This window comes from Vipera berus, assembly GCF_964194415.1.
Source record: "Vipera berus genome assembly, chromosome: 3".
Classification (NCBI taxonomy): Eukaryota; Metazoa; Chordata; class Lepidosauria; order Squamata; family Viperidae; genus Vipera; species Vipera berus.
The window spans coordinates 149,262,326-149,283,439 of NC_138204.1; the positions used below are offsets into that span (position 1 = coordinate 149,262,326).

At 38.3% G+C, this 21,114-nt stretch overlaps 1 protein-coding gene across 4 annotated transcripts in view; it reads left to right on the forward strand.

Moving 5' to 3' along the window:
• The window catches only part of ATXN1 (ataxin 1), a 234,641-nt gene that overhangs the window by 30,430 nt on the left and 183,097 nt on the right, over positions 1–21,114 (forward strand). For all 4 annotated transcript variants that reach the window (XM_081325120.1, XM_081325124.1, XM_081325122.1 and 1 more), the window contains exon 3: positions 7,119–7,196. The gene's annotated coding sequence lies outside the window, so the exon portion shown is untranslated. The remainder of the gene's footprint in view (positions 1–7,118; positions 7,197–21,114) is intronic.

The window sequence follows — 21,114 nt, forward strand, 5'->3', positions numbered from 1 at the left end:
CCCAAAGGTCGGCAGGTCTGCGCGGAGGAACGGAGACCTGCCGAGGTTTGGGGAGGTTTGGGGAGGCGCCCAAACCTCCCCAAACAGGAATGGAGACCTGCCGAGGTTTGGGGAGGTTTGGGGAGGCGCCCAAACCTCCCCAAACGTCGGCAGGTCTGCGCGGAGGAACGGAGACCTGCCGAGGTTTGGGGAGGTTTGGGGAGGCGCCCAAACCTCCCCAAACAGGAACGGAGACCTGCCGAGGTTTGGGGACGTTTGGGGAGGCGCCCAAACCTCCCCAAAGGTCGGCAGGTCTGCACGGAGGAACGGAGACCTGCCGAGGTTTGGGGAGGTTTGGGGAGGCGCCCAAACCTCCCCAAACAGGAACGGAGACCTGCCGAGGTTTGGGGACGTTTGGGGAGGCGCCCAAACCTCCCCAAAGGTCGGCAGGTCTGCGCGGAGGAACGGAGACCTGCCGAGGTTTGGGGAGGTTTGGGGAGGCGCCCAAACCTCCCCAAACAGGAACGGAGACCTGCCGAGGTTTGGGGACGTTTGGGGAGGCGCCCAAACCTCCCCAAAGGTCGGCAGGTCTGCGCGGAGGAACGGAGACCTGCCGAGGTTTGGGGACGTTTGGGGAGGCGCCCAAACCTCCCCAAAGGTCGGCAGGTCTGCGCGGAGGAACGGAGACCTGCCGAGGTTTGGGGACGTTTGGGGAGGCGCCCAAACCTCCCCAAAGGTCGGCAGGTCTGCGCGGAGGAACGGAGACCTGCCGAGGTTTGGGGAGGTTTGGGGAGGCGCCCAAACCTCCCCAAACAGGAACGGAGACCTGCCGAGGTTTGGGGACGTTTGGGGAGGCGCCCAAACCTCCCCAAAGGTCGGCAGGTCTGCGCGGAGGAACGGAGACCTGCCGAGGTTTGGGGAGGTTTGGGGAGGCGCCCAAACCTCCCCAAACAGGAACGGAGACCTGCCGAGGTTTGGGGACGTTTGGGGAGGCGCCCAAACCTCCCCAAACGTCGGCAGGTCTGCGCGGAGGAACGGAGACCTGCCGAGGTTTGGGGACGTTTGGGGAGGCGCCCAAACCTCCCCAAACAGGAACGGAGACCTGCCGAGGTTTGGGGACGTTTGGGGAGGCGCCCAAACCTCCCCAAAGGTCGGCAGGTCTGCGCGGAGGAACGGAGACCTGCCGAGGTTTGGGGAGGTTTGGGGAGGCGCCCAAACCTCCCCAAACAGGAACGGAGACCTGCCGAGGTTTGGGGAGGTTTGGGGAGGCGCCCAAACCTCCCCAAAGTTCGGCAGGAGGAACGGAGACCTGTCGATGAGCCTTGGCCACACAGGGTATTCCTGTGTATTCAGGCTTGCAAAATGGCGGATCGAGCCTCTGCTGGCGGCAGAGGCTTGCAGAACGGCGGATCGGCTTATACTCGAGTCAATAACTTTTTCCAGTTTTTGGGGGTGAAATTGGGGGTCTCGGCTTATACTCGAGTCGGCTTATACTCAAGTATATACGGTATATAACAATACAATTTTCTTCATGTAAGAAGTGCTTATTATGCAGTTTATCTTAAACATATAAATATTTTTTTTTAAAAAACGTGTATAATTTTGCAGTATATTTCTTTTGGATGAGGTAAGTATAATCCATGAAAGCTTATATAATAATAAAATAGATAAAGGACTACACATTTATTTGCTGCAAAACTGCAGGGTGATTACTTCAGTAGACATTTTAGGTACTTTTATTATGGAGTATTCTTAAAGATCACAAATATTCAGTAATATTGGCTTTGAACTTAACTCATCATCCAGACTCATTTTTTTTTCCTTCTAAGAGAGGTGTTACTGCATTATGGCCTATGTTGGGAATGAAAATTGACTTCTTTCACTTTTTGTGCCTGTCTTGCATGATGGGTGGGGTGGGGAACATGGTGGTCTAGTGGTTAAAACACTGGGCTTCTTGATTGAAAGGTTGGCAGTTCAAGACCCAAGCAATGCCACAGTTGTTAAGTGAATCGCTGTAGTTTTTAAGTCAGTAGCACGGTTAAGTGAGTCTGGCTTCCCCATTGACTTTGTTTGTAAGAAGGTTGGAAAAGATGATCACACGATCCTGGGACACTGCAACTGTCATAAATATGAGTCAGTTTCCAAGTATCTGAATTTTCAACACATGACCATGGGGATGCTGTAATGGTCGTAAGGGTGAAAAACAGACTTAAGTGATTTTTCAGTGCCATTGTAGCTTTGAACAGTCACTAAATGAACTGCTTGTAAGTCAAGGACTACCTATAGGCAACATTTTTGTTTCTTAGAGCCTTTTTGTATTAGTGTAAAAAGGTAAAGGTAAAGGTTCCCCCGCACATGCGTGCTAGTCGTTTCCGACTCTAGGGGCCGGTGCTCATCTCCGTTTCATAGCCGAAGAGCCAGCGCTTGTCTGAGGACGTCTCCGTGGTCATGTGGCCGGCATGACTAGACGCCAAAGGCGCACGGAACGCTGTTACCTTCCCACCGTAGTGGTCCCTATTTTTCTACTTGCATTTTTACGTGCTTTCGAACTGCTAGGTGGGCAGAAGCTGGGACGAGTAACAGGCGCTCACTCTGCTACGCGGCACTCGGGATTCGACCCGCCAAACTGCCGACCTTCCGATCGACAAGTTCAGCGTCCTAACCCACTGAGCCACTCTACTTTTATTACTCTACTTTTTATTACTCTACTGTAATAAAGAATCCTTTAAATTTGTAATTCCTACATTACCACTTTGTGATGGTGGATTTTTTTAAGCCATTGCATTCACAAAACAGAAAAATAATGATATGCAAAATGTTAAAATTAAGAAAGAAACTAAATGGGACTAGTGACAGATATTAGCTTTTACATATAAAATTTGGCTCTAGGAAAATTTTATGTATTTGATTCAGAATAAGCAAACCTATGCCCCCCAGATGTTTTAATTTTCAGTTTTCATAAATCCTATCCAACATTGCCAGTGATAACGGATTATGGGAGTTCTGAGTAAAACATCTGGAGGGCAAAAAAAATCAAGTACTACAGAATTAGTTTAAAGTAACTGATAGAGATTATTATGCTGGTGCTGAAACATCGAAATATTTAGTTTTTGGATTATAACTTCAGCTGCAGTTCAATTTGGCAGTGGAATGTATACATTTATATCATTCACAAAGTTTAGAATTAATGCTTACCTGTGGTATTTTAAAGTTATTTTTTTTTAAATCCCATTTATATCCCGCCCTTCTCCGAAGACTCAGGGCGGCTTACAATCTAAGCACAAACCAATGTGCTTAGCAATAGCCTTCATTCTATGTATATGCCTGCTTATTAGGGCTTTCCCCCCCAGTGGCATTATTACAAAGTCAGCTTAATTGCCCCCAACAATCTGGGTCCTCATTTTACCTCCCTCGGAAGGATGGAAGGCTGAGTCAACCTTGAGCCTGGTGGGATGCGAACCTGCACTAATTGCAGGCAGCTGGTGTTACTTAAGGAGGCATTAGCCCACTGCTCCACCAAGGCTGTAGATCTTTCCCTTGTTTTAGCACATGGGTCCATATGTACAATTTCCCCATCCAGTCCCTAGCAAATCTACTATTACGGAAGGATTTGCTTGTTTTTAAAACTTTAAGGTTTAATATAGATGGCTTTCTTCTTTCCATGTTTTCATTTTTCTCCTCACCCAAATACTATTTCTGAATGTTTAAATGTTAGTTTACAGAATATGATGGCATGAAGAGTAAGTGCCTAAATGACTTTGCTTTTGGAAAAAGGTATACAGTACTGCTTTATGGGGGGGGGGGGAAACTGCCACCAAAATGGATACAGATAGTCCTTGACTTACAACCACAATTCAGCCCCAAATTTCTATTGCTCAGCAAGACAGTTGTTAAGTGCATCTTGCTCCATTTTACAATCTTTCTTGCCACAGTTAAGTAAAATCACTGCAGTTGTTAAGCTAGTAACACATCTGTAAAGTGAATTTGGCCTCCCCATTAATTTTGCTTGTCAGAAGATCGCAATAGGTGATCGATCACATGATCCCAGGACACTGCAGCCATCCCTAAATATGAGCCAGTTGACAATCATCTGAATTTTGATCATGTGACCATGGGGATTCTACAACGGTCCTGTGAAAAATGATCGTAAGTTCTTTTGTGCAGTTGTAACTTTGAACGGTCACTAATTAAATGAATGTAAGTCGAGGACTATCTGTATTTAGATAGAATCCCAAAATTTTATATTGCTCAGCTAATATTATGTGTGCCTTTGAAGAATTTAAATAAAAGGTTTTTCAATAATTGGTTCTGATCCATGGGAAAAGAATTTTCATATATCCTGTAATTTTTCAGAAAAATTGTGTAACCCTTAAGGTGGATATATATATTTTAGGCTAAATAGAATTTACAGCTTATGGCTTTCTACTTGAGACTAGGGTTATTTTATAAATATAACGTGTTGTATAACCTATTCTCATTCATTGCAAAACCGTATCATCTTTCTGAACAAACAATGTATATTGAGGTCAGATGAATGCAAAACCAAGAATGGTCAGATATTAGCTGAGCTGGGTATGAATCTTAACGGAACTGAAGTAATATTGAAACTACTGTGGGAGTATAGTGGTGGGGTGAGATAGCTTGAGTGCAGAAAACATTTTCTTGGGCTATGAAACATTATGTTTTTCCTCTGAATAACATTAAGTTTGAAAGCATCAAATAAAAAATATATTGTAGTGTAAATGTTGCTGTGCTTGAATTCTCTGTTTTTCTCTTTCAGTATGTATTTTTAGTAAAATGACAGAGAAGTATCTTAGAAATAATTGCACAGAGCATAGTGTTTGTGCTATAATAAGATAGGTTGTTATTTTGTGTTAGTTTGAAAACAGGACATTGAATTTATTACGTTTCATAAGATATTTTGCAACTGAAGCATTGTAGTATTGGTGCTATTATCGTTACCACCTAAAATGATATAAGTCTTGAAAGACATAGTTAAGAAGGTGCAAGAGTGCCTATGAAGCCTCTTTCACTCTCTTTTTGGAGAGAGAGGAATCATTAGAGCAGGCATATTTTTTTACAGACTTACATAGCTGCTTCAGAAGCTGTGCCCAGCATTTTAGTCATGCATACACCCAATTTCAGAGACTCCTGGCAGCAGCTTTCCAATCAGTGTTGTGAGGCCGATATGGCTGTTTTAAAAAGAGGTGTTCGTGTGCACTACCGTATATTTACAAAGCACCACTTTTATAGTTCGGGTGCACTACCATATATTTACAAAGCTTTAATACCTTCAACTACTTAGCTGTTTTTCAGTTAACCACCAGTCTTTGAACTGAAATTTTCAGTGCATTTCCAGCTGGTACATAGAAATAAAAGGACAGTTATTTGAAAATATTAAGGTGGAACAAAGTGCTAACAGTTAAGTGGTTTTAAGGAACTTCACATCAGGCATTGAATCTTTGCATGCTTTATAGGAAGTTGACTATGATTGTTCCAAGATAGGATCAGATCACAGTTTGCTGTGTTATGACTTCTGTGGTTGCAGGACTCCTCCTTAACCCATAGCATATTTTAAAAAGAAAACTTTGCTCTATGGCTAGATGCCAACATCATTTTGAAACATGAAACCCAATTGTATTATGGATTACGGATTCATTTTATATAAAGAGACCACTTACAAGGCAGTTTCAGATTAGATAGGTAAGATTTTGCTTTTTTAAAAAAAATAAAATACTGACATCTTCCCTGTTTGTTTTTAATGCATTAGTCAAGTTCTACAGTGTTTGATCTACAAATAGCTAAAAACTTAAATTATTACATTCCAGAAGGCTTAATTCCCATTCCTACCTGTTTATAAATTTTTAAAAAATAAAATGCTGCTTACTGTTGCAGGGATTTTTTTTTGTTTTCGTTTTCTTAAACTATAATTATAATGTTGCATTTTTGTTTTCAAGTTGAATATGTAGCAGGGAGATTTTTTTTCCAGACAGTTATACACTGCCTTATTGTCAGGTAGTGCATAAGAACAATTATAAAGCAGTTCTTTTGTAATACATTATAAGGTATTTTAGAAGTTCTTAAAATATGTGCTGATCATATTAATTTATGTTATTTGGACCAGAATATATTATATAGTTTAAAAACATTCTGTATAAAACTATAATCACTTTATTCTTGATTCAGCGAAATAAGACTAAGAAAAATAAGATTGAGGTATATTTTTAGTTATTTTTCATACTAAGTAGGGAATATTGTTGCATCTAGTGCAGGGGTAGGCAACCTTGGCTCTTTTATGACACCTGGACTTCAACTCCCAGAATTCCTGAGCCAGCCAGGAATTATGATCTAGTGTATTATATATATAGAATGAGATTATAGTCTGGAGTGGGGAACAGTTAAAAAAGGTAATATGGAGGAGCCTTGTGAGTAATGACCATAGTCTGCTCCTGGAAATTATAGCGTGCTTTTCAATTCTGGTTGCCAACATATTTGAGTATATATACAGCTCTGTTCATCACTTAGAAATACATGTAGCTCTTGATGTCTGACCGCAATTGAACTCAAAATTTCTGTTGTTAAGTGAGACATTTGAGAAGTGAGTTTTGCCCCATTTTACGACCTTTCTTGCTACAGTCATTAAGTGAATCAGTGCAGTTGATAAGTTAGGAATGTGGTTGTTAAGTGAATCTGGCTTTCCCATTCACCATCGAAAGGTGATTATGACCTTGGGACACAGCAAGAGTCCTACTTATGAACCAGTTGCCAAGCATCTGAATTTTGAATCACATGATCATGGGGATGGTGCAAAGGTCGCAACTTTGAAAAACAGTCATATTTTTCAGTGCCATTGTAACTTTAAACAGTCATTTATTGAACTGTTGTAAGTCAAGGACTACTATAACAAAAACTGTATTAGGAGTAATTTCTCATCAAACATCAGTCAGAATCTTAAATTAGTTAAAAATCTTAAGACAGTTCCAAATCAAATAAATGATTGACCCACTTCCTGATTATTTTTGAAACTGAATGGTTCAACTGCGTGTATATATGCACTCTTTCTCTCTCTTTTAAGTATGCCTTTATAATTACATGCTTTTGAATTTCATGAAGATAATAAATGTCTTCTTTTTTGGCAGAAAACTGTAGCACAAAGGTGGATATTTGAGCCCTGAGAAGACTTTATATTAAAGGAAAGTAGGACATCCTTATATTCAGTAAGTAAAATGTTTAAATGTTTCATTGATAGATTTGCTAATATTAGTTGTAATTCCCAAATAAATACGTCAAAAAATCCCTGTTTTTAAGTCTGAAATGTTAAAAAGAGAAAAAAAACCCGGCACCTTCTAGCGATAGTATGAATATTTAATATGAAATATGTTTCATCTAAGTAAGTAGAGTGTTATCTGTGAACAAGCAGGTTTTTTTTCACTTGAGAGTTTATGGATTTCATTATGAGAGGTAAGGTAAGGTAAGGCATATTGTTGAGAGCTCAAGAACTCATAAATATGTTTTTTACCAAACTGCAATCTCAGTACGTCATGGATCAACTAGACCCCATATTTAATATTTTCTAGGAGAGTTCAAAATGATTTACACTATCATGGAATGTTTTGAGATGGGCAGCTCTGATTATTCTGGAAGTGTTAAAAAAGTAAGGACATTGTAATTTTTTTTGCAAGAAGAACTCAAAATGACCTGTTGTGTGGTCAACCCACTTCCCGACTTCATTCAGAACGGCCCATTCGAAGGATTTGAAGGCTCCCTAAGGGGAAACATTGTGTTTGCATCCCTGTCATATGCTGATATTTAGAGATAAGAAATCAGTAAAAATAATGAGGCTGTGATAGCTGGCCTGCCTTGATTCTTGAAAGGTCTCAGAAGATTTCCAGCTTGTAGGGTGCCCATTTATTCTGCTGTTGTGGAGGAAACTGGTGATTGATGTGGTCACTTTTGACTGCTCTCATTATCTTGATAAGGGTTGTTTTCCTTCTTTGTTTATCAGAAACCTAGTAGAACTGAAGCAGATGGGTGATAACTCAAGTACTAGTATAAACATGATGTGAATTCAGCAAACAAGTGATCCTATTCTTTGGCAATGGTGGTGCAAAGAATGGCATTTGTTTTCCACATGTGCATATTCGCAGTGCTGTTACTTTGAGGAGTTTGGGGCTGTCTTCTGTTGGACATTAAAAGAATGGTTCACAGCCCTTGATCAATAGCATTTTAAAGAGAAAAACTTCGCAACAATTGAAGGCTGCATGCTATTTTCTACAATTGGTATTTGAGAAGTTTGAGTTGTTGAGCAATCAGACTTCTGAGTAAGAAATGGCAAACTGAAGACTATGGCGGAATGAAAAACTGGCATGACAAGGAAAATGCATAGGATTGCCCTACTGTATTCCATACAGTAGGTCCTCAAGAAGAGAACATAAGATAGCAGCTTCCAGTAGGTTTCTGGGAGACAAAGGAATACCCATCTTTTGCTCAAATCATGGTCAGCACCTTCAGAAGGACACTGGATTCGCATACTTCCTTTTCTAATCATTTTCAGAAATTGCTTCTTAACTGCTTTTCAGCTTGTAAGAGAGTGACAATTTGTAATAGCACTGGGTGAGTTTCCCTCAATCCTTAGCCAAAGAAACTTTAAATACAAATTTAAGGACTTGATTTTTTTCCCTTTTGGAATAAACAGCAAAAAGGTGATTAGAACTTTGATTTTGGAAAGTTACAAATGGACTAAGGGATAGCTGTGGATATGACCTTGTAGGGGATTGCAAACAACTTAAAAGGCGGGACACAAAATGTTTAAAGAATGTGCTTCAGGCACGATTGCCGACCTTAGACTCTTTGAACATTACTGAACTTACAAGTCAAGTTCAACCTGCTTCTTTTTTTTTTAAATAGAAGAGGCACGCTTATTCTATAAGCCACTAATAATTTTATATTTTTAAATCAAATATAGAATATTATGTTGAAAATGAACTTTTAAAAATACTTGTGTGTCTATTTTACAAAATGTTTAAATTAAATCCATTGTTATGTAAAATGTTGATTTTTTTTAATAATTTGTTTTAATTCAAATAAAGCACATGTCATTCATTGGGATTTTAGAAACGAATGGGAAAAAGGAAGAAACTCTAATTTCTGCATAATATAACAAATGACAGCTATTGATCATATGGCAAACTATTATGAGAAATGGCAATACATTAGTATCACAACCTAATAATTAAGTCTGGCTTTGCTTGCATATACTGTCTTTCCTGCCATATCTGGTGGCATACTATGCAATAGTATAATCATAATCTTTTGAATATCTATGGGAGAGTACCTGTTAGTAAACTTAATGAACCTAAGCTAATAATATGGTTTATTTTCTTTCCATGTATGCTTGCAGATCAAGTCCTGTTGGCTTCTGCCAAATGTTCATGAATAGAATAGAAAGCTGAGTAATTTTTGTACATGATGCACCATGTTATTCATTGCAGAACAGTATCACACTTTCCTTTACATCAAACACTTTGAAGTAGTAGCAGATAGAATCAGTTTTGTAATCTGCTGTCTGCTATTTTTTACATTTGAACCATAAAGAAATCACAGTGTGTGGTTTATATTTGTACAAGAAGTTATAATTAAAGGTATGTTGGTTTATGAATATTGGCTTGCTTTAAAGGTGGTTTCTCATGTCTGACTTTTGAATCCTGGCATATTATGGTTTGATATTATGTCCCAACTCACCCATGTAGGAGGAGAATAGAGCAGAAGCTTTAAAAGAAAAAGGTACTCAGGGTAAGCTATGTTTGCCTGCTTTTCTCTGTTGGCTTGCCATCTCTCCATGCCAACAGTCTTCTTTCCATAGCCAATTTTTTTCCTAATTACAAGACTGAATATTGTACTCTGAATTCCTGTGCCATGCCAGATATTTACGTTTACTTACTAGAAAAAGAATGCCAATGCCATTGAAGCACAATTTTACAGAATACATGTATTATGGAATTTGCTACCTTTGAATGGCATAAATGCAGACTACACAATTCATGATGGGTAAGAGTGCTGACAATGATCAGTAATGATGTTGGCTGTGTATTTTCATTTCTAAGGCAAATATATTTCTGAAACTAGTTTCTAGGAAGCATGAGCAGGAAAGAGTGTTATAGTCCTGTGCTCTATGTGGGCTTTCAGTAACCACTTGGTTGGTGATGTGGCAACAGAATGCTGAACTAGAAGATTCTTGGTGTGAAACACTGATGTTCACAGGGAAAACTAGAAATGTTAAGAACATACTGACAAAACAAACCATCCAAAAAAGGAAGTCAGTCCAATAACAGTCTCCTCATAAAAAAGCAAGAAAAGCAAAAGTCTCCAGTCAACCATCCTTCATACACAAAATATTGTAAAAAATAGAAGTATAACTTGCATCTCACAATAAATAGAAAACAGTCCCACAGATTCATAAAGAAGTTCTTCACTGCTACAAGATGCTCAGAAATTCACTGCAATAAGATATAATTTCTTTGTTCTTCTCCAAGATAGACTCTGATTTGTTCAAAACACTATGACTAAAAATAGTTTAGCATTATATATGAATTTTGACATTAGCATATTCTTTTATTATCATTCTGCATAGATTAATTGAGTAGAATAATGCTGGTTGGCAATTTCTCAATCATATGACAGTTTCAGAAATAAATGCTAGTCAGAATGAAACTACAATAAAGTTGTATTTTGATGTCTGTGTATCTGATGACTGGAAAATAGAAATGTGCCCATACAAATTTGAAAGTATTTTGAAGGTTAGAGAATTGAAGTGGAAGGAAAAAAACTATGTTTCTACAATCTCTGAATTAATCTTCCTTTGTTCAGTACTTGGATACTGTTACGGTAATTTTGCTTTATATAGTGGTATTTTGGAATTTGACCTCTGACCATAGTCTCCATCTAGATAGAAGAGAATCTACACATCTTTGGTCTGCTTCTTCAGGGGGAATGTCCCTTGCCCAGAACCTGATTAGGTCTCATTGTCAATTGTAACCGTTGTTTGCAACTCTGTCTTGCTAGGATACAATTTCAGTGTGCAAGTGAATTTTGAGACACAAAGAAATGCAAAGCGTGTGTCTGAGAACTGTGAGTAGACTAAGTGGACACTTGGTAGGTGGTGAGGATTATGTGATTACACTGTCCAGAAGATCCCTAGGGTTATAATGCTAGTTTTCAGTTTCCAGAACCAAACTCTATTATAAAAACAATTTCTGTGGATGACCTCTGATGATGCTTGATGTATGTGTTACTAAGGTATTTATCATATTCAGATTACGAGTTTTTAGATGTTTATTTTTTATTTGAATATATTTATGTCATGGAGTATTCTGACCTATTACTAGAAAGTTGGAAGAATATGAAAGTCTAAAATATCTGTTTATCGTAAATACTTTTAAGCTCATCCTTTCAGGTGGTTATGCCCCTTCCCCCAAGGAAACTCATAACATGCAGTAAAGCAACAATAAATATCAGCTGTAATAAAAGCTGTGGTAATTGCCAATCCCAAAGTGTTCAGGTTTTCTTAGGGTTAAAATAATTAGAGTGTCTATGGAAATGTAGGAGCTTTGGAAATGCAATACAATTAATGTAATATGGGCATTACTTAAATCACCTAACTCTCCAGTCAAATGATTACGTTCTACACCACTTGAAATTTTTGAAATACCTTTAAAAGCTACTCCAAGTAGAATATATTATTGCAATCCAACATGGATGTTATTGGTGATGAACAGTGCTAGGAATAGTAGAGTCTAGATAAAGCAGCAGTCACATTGTACAATTGCTTTTTGAGTAAAATACAAATTTCTCAATATTAAGAACAAGTGAAGTACACTTCTAATCATAACTAAAGGGAAAGGAAGTGACTATGAGAAATATCTATTTGTTAAATAAATGTTAGTACCTTCCTATTTTAATGTTCTTGAAAAGGCACTTCTTTCTTAAGAATGTTTAGATACTTTTTAGTTAATTTCAATTCATAGGCATATCTCTTTGTTTTTGGTGGCTGTGAAGCTTAGCATTTTATGCCCTTGTTATATCTTTTAACAAACAAAAAACATATGTGAGGAAGTATATTTTCTCAGCTTTATTGCCAGTTCTCTGATAGAACAAATGTATTGCTTTTTTGCTTATGCTAAGCTCTGAGTTTCTTTCCTAAGCATACCTGCCAATGTAATCTATAAACCAGGACAAAGAAAAATAAGACACACCTTAAAACTCCCATTAAAAGTTTCTGAAAGGGAAGTTTATTTGGGCAGTGTTGATGAAAAACATGGAAAAAGGGCAATTCCATACAGTTAAGGAATATAAAATGTCTGGTTTAGTTGCTACAATAGTCCAGTACAGAAGAAGGTGACCCAAGAACAGCCCAGTGCCGTTTTGTCAATACCTAAGAGGCTGATAGTATACCTGGCTTAAACAAATCACTTATAGTTAAACTCCAAATTGTGCCAACTTAAATATTAGATATTATATTCTAGCAGTTTATACCTTCGAAGTATTAATTGGTTTATGCAAGTGTCTATGTGCATGCAGATATTGTTCTTGTTTTGAAGAAGGCTCAGGGTACAAAAAAAAACTGCACAAAGTGAAAGTTTGATTAATTATATGGAAATTTGGGAATTAGGTTTTGGAGTCCTTGGTCATCTACTTCTAGTGAACATTTCTTCCTCTCTCCTCACATAGTAGTGGACTAGCAGTGTACCTGGTTTGCTCCATCCCTTCCTTTTCCTGTGAGATTATCAAGAATAGCCTGAAAGCTGAAATAGCAACTATGAGTGATAAAGAGCAACCTAAGGGCCTACAGGGATATGTAGGAAGTGAGCAGGGTGTTTTGTCCCTCTGTGGTTTTGGGTATCTTTAATGATACGACATTGCCAATTTTGTGTATGTATATAAGATTTGTACTTATTCTTCAAGTTAATTCACTTTAAGGGTATAAAGAAATCATTTAAGGATGGTATTCTGTTGGGTTTTGTGTTTGTAGGTGCTTTGGTTGGTTATATTTTGTTTTGGAGGGTATTTTTAATAGTAATTAAAACTGAAAGATTTACATATTTAAAGTGTTACAGCATATTTGCTATTAGAAAGGTTTGTTCCAATTTATACAAAATGTCAGTTCATGTACTGCTTTGCAGCCCACTGGATTCAAAAGCAAGAAGCAAGAAGGTGTTTTAGAGAGTATGAGAGACACTCATGTAGTACCTGTGATTGCTCTCTGCAACAGCACATGCGTGTCAAATACCAAAGTTTAGGAGATACATAGAATAAAATAATAATACTTTTGAGATGGCAGCTGAGGTTCTCTGATCATTTTCCAGACCACACACATTTCAAAGTTTGGTGTACATGTGCACCAAAGCATATTTTCCCCTTGGAATTCAAAGCATTGTACAATCCTAATATAATAACATGTAATAATACAATCTTCTTCTTCCTAGCTTTATTCCCATGCTAAGGAAGGGTCCGCTTAATACAGCAGTTCCCAACCTTTTCTATACCCCGCACCCGTAGAACGCTTCTGATATATTCTCGCACCCCTTACAAAAGTTCAAAACGAGTTATGCATATACATTATAATTTTGAAACTTCTAAACCCATGTTTTTGCACCCCTGGAATATCATCTCGCACCCCAAGGGTTGGGAACCCCTGGCTTAATATGTAAATACAATACAGTCCTAACTATTAGCTGCTCAAATTCAATTGTAGTAGTATATAAATCATTTGAAAAAATACAGAAATGATAAAGTTTATGTCTCACCCTTTTAATGTGAAAACATTATATATGAACACTTCTGAAGTCTGTTGTTATTATCCCTACTGTATGGCTGACAAGCATAGGAGGAGGAAACTTTGAAATGTGTGTGGTCTGGAAAATGATCAGAGAGAACTTGCTGCCATCCCAAACATATTCTGCATACCTCCTAATCGTTGATGCTTAATGTTGATATATGCTTATGTACAGGTAGTCCTCGACTTACAACTATTTGTTTAATGACTGTTTGAGGTTACAATGGCACCGAAAAAGTGATTTATGACCATTTTTCATATTTATGACCATTGCAACATTCCTGTGGTCATGTGATCAAAATTGTGACACCTGGCAACTGGCATGCATTTTATGATGGTTGCAGTGTTCTGGGGTCATATGATCACTTTTTGTGACCTTCTGACCAGTAAAGTCAGTGGGGAAACCAGATTCACTTAACAACCATATTACTGATTTAACAACTGCAATGATTCACTTAACGACTGTGGGAAGAAAAGTCATAAAATAGGTCAAAACTCACTGTCTTGCTTAGCAAGGGAAATTTTGGGCTGAGTTGTGATCGTAAGTTGAAGGCTGTAGTATTGCAAATTTGTCTTCTGAAATATCAGGCATCAGAGGAAAAAAATCTGAAAATGAATGTCTACTTCAAGTGTTCTGGTTTAGCAATTTATTTTAAAAAATGATTGTTTTTCATTATCACAGTTTGTCTATATTAAGAAGTACTCATACAAAAAATACTAAATTAACTGATTTATCTCTCAAAATTAAATTTAGTAGGAATTGCAGCTTTTATAAGATATGGAAAAATAGTGATAGATTTTAGGCTCAAGCCTATATTAATTATATATTAATTATTAATTTGTGCTTTGCTTTTGCTGCTAAGCATTTATGCATGCATATGTGATTGGATGCTTTTTAGACTGTCAGAATCAAATGAACCTTTGGCATGGATTAGCACAGGCAGTATCCATGATCCTTTGCTCTTAGAAACATAGCAGTTACATTCATGTTCCTGAACATTTCCTATAACTTAATTGAGGCACACCCTCAGAATTATTACTGAAATGGAGGATGATGCAATTATCCGTCAGATTATATCTGCTTATACTATTGATACTAGTAAGTAAAATAGAATGACAAAACAGATAATGCAGTCAAAACCTAGGTCTTTGCAGGTCACTTTTCACAAAGCAGTGCCAAGTGTTCTTTAGAAAATGACATCTGTTACCTAAGCAGTATTCAAGAAACAGTAATAACATGAGGAAAACATAAAAACTGTTCGTTGTGAGAGAAATACCTGAACTCAAGCTGTGTTAGAAGGGAACAACGTCCATCTTATTTTTCTGAGTTAGATCTACCACCTCTAAGGCAGTATTTTTATTTGGAAGCCCTTTTTTCTTGTTTGCACCCACAAATGGGAAAGGGAGGCATAGCTTGGATCGGTAGAAGTCGTTGGCAAAAGGATTGGAAGGAAAGGCCACTGTATAAGGAGAACATGTCCAATAATGTTTATTATGCTTATGTGATTAATGGAAGAGAATGACAGTGAGCAGTGATTGCTTTGGGTATGATGAAATTCCAAATGAATGTAATTTAAAAGTAAACCATCATCACCTCTGTGTGCAAACTGAAGCAGTTGTAACTTGATCTCATCTGTGAAAATGAACTCTTTCATGTTCTTTAAGATCAAGTCAGTGCTTGATGCAGATTAACACTGAGGCTTGCTGAGCTCTCCTGTCTATAGATAAAGCAAATGGTTAGATAAAATAAACTATTTGTCCCAAACAAGCTAGGTCTTATACAAAGAATGCAAATCTAGATATACTTGCTTTGGTATGGGTCATTTTTTTTTAACTTCCATTTTTTTTCAAGATAGCAGTGAATTTTTGTTTAAATCTTCACTTTTCACTTCCCAAAAAATCTGTGTGGACACAATTGTGCTTTTAGCAGATATTTTAATAGTAACTTGTGGTCTATTTAGAAATATTTAGGGACATCCCAAAGTTCTCAAGGAACTGGCAGACGTGATCTCAGAACCACTGAACTATATTTTTCATAGATCCTGGAGCACTGGGGAACTACCAGAGGACTGGAAGAGAGCTGATGTAGTTCCCATATTCAAAAAAGGGAAAAAAATAGATCCAGGAAACTACAGACCTATCAGCCTGACCTCAATACCTGGGAAGATTCTGGAAAAGATAATCAAACAACAAATCAGCAAACACCTTGATGCAAACAAAGTCATCACTAAAAGTCAACATGGGTTTGTCAAAAACAGATCATGCCAGACAAATCTTACTACATTCTTTGACCAAGTGACAAAATTAGTGGACCACTGTTCTGGGCCCAGTGCTCTTCAACATCTTCATTAACGACTTGGATGAGGGGATAGATGGCAGGAATAGCCAATACTCCAGAAGATAGGCTTAAGATACAGAAGGATCTGGACAGACTCGAACACTGGGCGCTATCTAACAAAATGAAATTCAATGGTGAAAAAAGTAAGGTTCTACATTTAGGCAGGAAAAATCAAATGCACAGGTATAGTATAGGTGGTACCTTGCTCAATAGTAGTAACTGTGAGAGGGATCTCGGAGTCCTTCAATATGAGCCAGCAGTGTGCTGCAGCTGCCAAAAAAGCCAACACAGTGCTAGGCTGCATTAACTAATATCACTTTACAATGCTTTGGTAAGGCCACACCTGGAATACTGCATCCAGTTTTGGACACCACGATGTAAAAAAGATGTCGAGACTCTAGAAAGGGTACAGAGAAGAGCAACCAAGATGATTAGGGGGCTGGAGGCCAAAACATATAGAGAACGGTTGCTGGAATTGGGTATGTGTAGTTTAACAAAGAGAAGAGTGAGGGGCGACATGATAGCAGTGTTCCAATATCTCAGGGGCTACCACAAAGAAGAGGGAGTCAAGCTATTCTCCAAAGCACCTGAAAGCAGGACAAGAAGCAATGGATGGAAACTAGTCAAGGAGAGAAGCAACCTAGAACTAAGGAGAAACTTCCTGACAGTTAGAACAATTAACCAGTGGAACAACCTGCCTCCAGAGGTGGTGAATGCTCCAACACTGGAGGTTTTTAAGAAGAGACTGGACAGCCATTTGCCTGAAATGGTATAGGGTTTCCTGCCTGAGCAGGGGGTTGGACTAGATGACCTCCAAGGTCCCTTCCAACTATTATTATTATTATTATTATTATTATTATTATTATTATTATTATTATTATTATTATTATTATTTAGAAATTTTGGCTGGATGGTTCTTGGTTGGATGGTTCTATTTTGACACTGACAGATTATAATATATCTTAGCTGCTATTTGTATTTAATTTCTTTTTTAGCAACAGCAATGGCATTTTGACTTACATACCACTTCACAGTGCTTTACAGCCCTCTCTAAGCGATGTATAGAGTCAGCATACTGTCCCCAACAATCTGGGTCCTCATTTTACCGACCTTGGAAGGATGGAAGGCTGAGTCAACCTTGAACCAATGAGGATCGAACTGCTGAACTACTGGCAGCCAGCAGTCAGCAGAAGTAGCCTGCAGCACTGCGTTCTAACCACTGCACCACCACTGCTCTTTTTTATGTTGTGTTTTAATTGTTTTTATGATTTTTCGCTGTCCAGAGGTACTGGTTGAGATGGTTAGCTGTACAAATTGAATGAATAAAAATAAACATGCAAACCCTGTATTATATCTATTTTGGGGCTTCTGTATTTCCATACCTTCGAGGCACACACATGCATTGATTTATAAATACTGTGACTTTTCCACACATTATTTTATGTGCCAAGAGTGCACCAAGAAAAATAGAAAAGTATGTGTTCTGAGAAATTGAACTCCATTCCCATTCCATAGGAATGAATGTCATCGTTTGCTTTATATTTTATTTATTCTTTAGTAACATACTCTGCATTAACTTCTGAAATAAATAAAAGATTTGTACATTTTCTGAGAATAATTGAATCCGTAGGAGCCTTTTTGGATAGTTGCATTTCAAACACTCATATTTATTATCTGGGTTGGCAATTAATGGAGGAAGAAATGGTAAACTAGTAGTATGTGTTTTGTTTTCATGTCCATATGAAAACAAAATATGCTTTCTGTTTGTTTTTAATATCACCACACTTTTAAGTAAATTTGTGTAGGAGTTTTGTAATCCGTCCAAAAATAGGAAGACAGAGATATTTACAGCTGCCCTATTGAGAGTAAACTATTGATTTTTCTTAAGTTCAGTATCATGCATTCTAACTATTAGTGGCTTTTACAAAGATTTTAATAAAACTTTTAGGTGACTTCTACAATATACCTTTAGAGACATTATGAGATTTCTGCATCCAGATCTTTGCCCTTTTTGCAGAGCTACAATTTCTCCATTAATAAAAAAGCCCATACTGTTCTCAGCATGGTGAGAAGTAATACATTGATATAATTAAATTATAGACATTATGAAACACCCCTCCCAGCTTTCAATCTGTTTTCTCATATTGGATGAGGGGGACATAGCTATGCTTCTCCTGGTGGTTACTATGGAAATATATTTGCTTTTCCCAGAAATTTCTGTTTCATTATGTAGCATTGGTCAAAGGATTTCTGAATTAAAAACACATTCTTTGGAAACAGTACTGATATTAAAAACAGGCAAAGATTGTTGGGGAATCTTTTAGTTCCTTGGGCATTCACTTCCCCAACGTCCCAATTTTGTGCAAGTATTGTCATAAATGCTTCTTGACACTGAACTAGCTTAAAGGTGTAGGTAACAAAATCTAGCTAACTGGCTGCTGTCAGAAAAGCTAAGCAGGTTCATAACTGGATAATACTTAAAAATCTCAAGAAACTCCAAAACTATAGGCTAGATTGGGAGATTTTAAAAAAATCCTAGAAAACTGAAGGGATGTTTTTTATCTAGACTGTTTTCTGGGATGGTTCCTACTGTGCTGTTGAACGTGAAATGATGTTCCAGTGGTCTGCTGTGGGAGAAAAAGGGAGGCTGCTGCCCAGAAAATGACTTGTTTCTACATTCTGTGAGCTGTCATCCATGTGTTTTATGATGTCACAGCAGCTGGACAGCTACCTGTCCTGGCCAGTGTCCCTTGGCAGCAGAAGAGCATGGGAAGGTAAAGAGGCTGACACCTGTCTTTCAGACTCACAGAATCATGTCCAACTTTCAACACAAAGAGGTCCCAGTGACCATGATGATGCTGGACATCGATGGCCTGCACTGCCGAGCTAGCCTCTCTGCAAAGTCAGCCTGTTCAATGACAAAGTCCAGACTGACATGCAGCAGAAGCTGATCTGCTTTGTTGATGTCTCCAGTCTGAATGGGAGGAATCAGGGACCAGGATTCTCTGTCCACTTCCAATGAGCCTAATGGTATTGACTCCCTGGATGGGTTTGATCTGGGGAAGAGAGAAATTGTGGTCATCTATGATGAAAAGAAGGATTTATCTGACACTGAAGATGCTGTGTGTTTTTTCAAGCAAAGCTCCTGCAAAAAAGGGAACAGCAGCAAAAGAATCAAGAATTGGCTCAACAGTGACCTTCAGAAGTCTGCCATTGGATTCCAGCATGCTCTAAGGCCTTCGAGCAAACCTGGAAAACCCTTCATTTCAAAGCGGCAACAGAGAGATCGGGTTAGAAAGGATCGGTTTCTTTCAGCTCTTCTGATGCCTAAAAGGAAAGACTGAGAAGTCATTCTGTCCACGATGAGCTGCATCTGGGCCTTCAAAAGATCGAAGAAGAACATCAATATTTTTTTTTTTGTAAATGAATGCTGGAGAGAGGCTATCATTATTATAGTCTGCAGCCAGGTTCCTAACAGCCCGGAACCGACTTGCATGGTGGTCATCACCAATAATTTTTTGACTGACTGACAAGTCCCACAATCTTACTGCATTGCTGAGGACAAGTGATCAAGCCAGGGAAAGTCCGTTCATTGCTGTCAAATTTAAATGATAGGAGAAATTTCCTGACAGTGAGAACAATTAGTGGAACAGCTTGCCTCCAAAAGCTATCGCTGCTCCATTGCTGGAGATTTTCAAGAAGATACTGGATAGTCATTTGTCCGGAATGGTATAGAATCTCCTATCATGGGCAGGAAGTTGGACTAGAAGACCTCCAAGGTCCCTTCCAACCATATTATTCTATGTTCCATGTTTTCAACAAGACTGAAGTTCAATTTCAAGGACTTTCTTAGTTTTATCTGGATCAAGCACATTATGTGTTAGATGGGGGGTTTCTTCTCTCTTCTCATGAGTCCACAAGTGACTGACATCATTGCTACAGAAGCAGCCTGAAGGGTATGAAACAGTTTGTTCCATAAAGGAAGCTAAGTATTTTTTAGAATAAATAATGTAAGAATATAGGAAAATTGTATTTAGTTGGTCAGTTAAACTATTTAATTCAGTATTAATTATACAGGGAAGAGTGTTCTCTTTGGGACTCACGTAGGAGTCTTTACTAGTCCCAACAGAAATGTTAGAAAAATGACACTTTTTGCATTCAAAGGGATGGGCTCAACCACTGAATTAAAGATGTTGGCCTATAACATCGACATTATCTGGGCTTATAGATGCTAAAGCGGTTTGCTTGTTTTGCTTCTGGACACGTGTTGCTCTTTTCTGTTGTGCATTGTTCTAACTATTCCATTGTTTTTAATTGTGTATGCCACCCAGAATCATTATGGAAGCTGGCAACCCAATGACTTTACACTTTTGTTTGGTTAGTCAGAGAGCTGAAGCAGACATCCTGCAGGGCAGAATGGAAGATTATATACCAATATTGCTCCTCACTTACTTCTGGTATTCAACTTTGAGTAGAAAGGCTCACATCTGAGTTGCCTGTGGAGCAGTATGCTGGTCACTACTTTCCCCATTCCTGTTTCTGGAATCTAGGTTAATATAATACCGGAAACATGGCTGGGCAAATTTGAAGGAGGAATGCTCCTCCATCTTCACCAAGCTAGTCCTCAATTATACATATTAACTAGGTTCTCTCCTTCATGGTTAAATCCCTAAATTGAGCACCTAAATGCATTACTTATAGGATTCCCTGCCCTTCCTCAAGATCACCCTATTGTTTAGTCCGGGAGTCACCATGCTGGCTGAGGAATTCTGGGAATTAAAGTCCATAAGTCTTAAAGTTGCCAAGTTTAGAGACCCCTGATCTAGTCCAAAGTGAATCATGAGTTCACTATGGCACTCTCCCTGTGACATGTTCACATTTTTAGTAGCTAATTTGAGGTCTAAAGTTTTATTAAGTATATAATGCTTGCTAATATTAGAAAATTAATGATGCCTTTTAAAATCTC